We start from the raw sequence: 2,274 nt of genomic DNA on the forward strand, positions 1-2,274 counted from the left end.
AAAAGTCTGCACCATCTGTCTTTGAAAGGCTAAGCTCTCATGCCTCGAGCTCCAATCTTGGAATAGTAGGCTCTACTTCTTATGTTGATCATTCTGCTCCAGTAGCAGCTCGTTTGACGAATCATTCTGTCTCTATGGCAGCTAAGTCTCCAGATTACCTTCACTCTATATCTGTTGGTAAACGTGGAGCAAATTTGAAAGAAGGGTTGATGATTAATTCCAACCCTTCGAAATCAATATGAGAATATTGAGCTAGAACTGTCAGGAGGTGGGGAATACCCCTACAGTTCGACACTTGAGGGAAATACGAGGTCGGTATTTCCCAGAGGTCACATTCCTCTGTGAGACCAAAAAAAGGAGAGATTATTTGGAGAATGTTGTGAATCACTTGGGGTACTTTGATCTTCACACAGTGGAACCAATAGGAAAAAGTGGAGGATTAGCCCTAATGTGGAAGGAGTCAGTTTCAGTGAAGATTTTGCAGTCGGATAAGCAGCTTATTGATACAATTGTCTCTTGGCAGGGAAAGGAGTTTTTCCTGACATGTGTTTATGGGGAACCGATACAGAGTGAAAGAGGAGCTTTGTGGGAGAGGCTCTCTCGGATTGGAGTGCACCAAAGGGACCCTTGGATATTAACTGGAGACTTCAATGAGCTGGTAGACCCATCGGAAAAAATAGGAGGCCCAACCAGGAAAGATGATTCTTGTGAGTCTTTTAGACAAATGCTTCGAGCTTGTGGTGTGTGGGAAGTCCAGCACAAAGGTTATCAATATTCTTGGTATGGTAATCGGAATGATGAGTTAGTGCAATGTCGACTGGATCGTACCGTAGCTAATCAATTCTTGATGGAGCTATTCCCTCAAGCACAAGCGATTTATTTAAGGAAGGTTAGCTCTGATCATAGTCCCTTGATTACATGTATGATGGGAGAACACTTTAAGAAATGGGCTTCTTTCAAGTATGATCAAAGATGGAAATCCAGAGAAGGTTTTAAGGAGCTCATTTCAGATTTCTGGAAAAGAGAGGGAGATATTATTCAGGGTACAATGATGGAGAAACTAGCAGAGTGTAGAAAGGTTATCTCTAGATGGAAGAGAGATAATCAACCTAACTCTACCAAGAGGATCCAAGATCTACACGGTCAAATCGACCTTGCCACGAGACAAGTGCCCTTTAGTCATGACGAGCTCTCTAGACTCAAAATGGAACTAAACCAGGAATATCGGAATGAAGAACAGTTCTGAAAAGATAAGAGCAGACTCACCTGGCTCAACAATGGTGATAGAAATACCAGGTTCTTTCACGCAGCAACCAAAAACCAACGAGCTCAAAACAGAATTCGATGCCTGATGGACGAGGAAGGAAAATAATGGTATGCGGACACTGATTTGGGAATGCTTGCTGAGCATTACTTCCGGTTGCTATTCACTTCAGAGGATGTTGGTCTTCAGATCTGCGATAAGATTGGTGAAGGTAACACCATCTCTCTACTCCAAAACGATCAGCTTTTACAACCCGTAACAATGGAAGAAGTTAGAAAGGTGGTTTTCCAGATAAATCCGAATAAGAGCCCTGGCCCCGATGGTTTAACAAGGCATTTTTATCAACAATTCTGGGATGTGTTAGGGGTTCAGATTGTGGAGCTGGTTCAGGATTTCTTCAGAACAGGATCCATAGACAGAGAGATGAATAAAACCAACATTTGCCTCATCCCTAAGAAGCTCAAGTCAGTGAAACTATCTGAGTATCGACCAATTAGCTTGAGTAATGTGATCTACAAGATTATAGCTAAGGTGTTGGCTAACAGACTCAAGAAGGTTCTGCCAGGCATTGTGTCGGATACTCAAGCAACTTTTATTCAAGGAAGGCTAATCTCTGATAATATACTGGTGGCGCATGAACTCCTACATGCTCTCAATTCTAATTACAAGTGTTCAGAGGACTTCCTAGCGATTAAGACAGACATTTCAAAAGCTTTTGATAGAGTCGAATGGCAATTTCTACAGGACTCGCTGACACTGTTGGGCTTCTCAGACAAATGGGTTTCTCTTATTATGGGTTGTGTGACGTCTGTCAACTATCAAGTTCTCATTAATGGAACACCATATGGAGAGATTAATCCGACGAGGGGATTGAGGCAGGGTGACCCGCTTTCACCGTACCTTTTTGTTCTATGCACTGAAATGCTTGTTCGTATGTTACAAAAGGCAGAGAATGATGGGAGGATCTCTGGTTTGAAAGTAGCAAGAGGCGCCCCCCCTGTATCCCATCT

The sequence above is a fragment of the Camelina sativa genome, chromosome 16 (assembly GCF_000633955.1).
Source record: "Camelina sativa cultivar DH55 chromosome 16, Cs, whole genome shotgun sequence".
Taxonomy (NCBI): domain Eukaryota; kingdom Viridiplantae; phylum Streptophyta; class Magnoliopsida; order Brassicales; family Brassicaceae; genus Camelina; species Camelina sativa.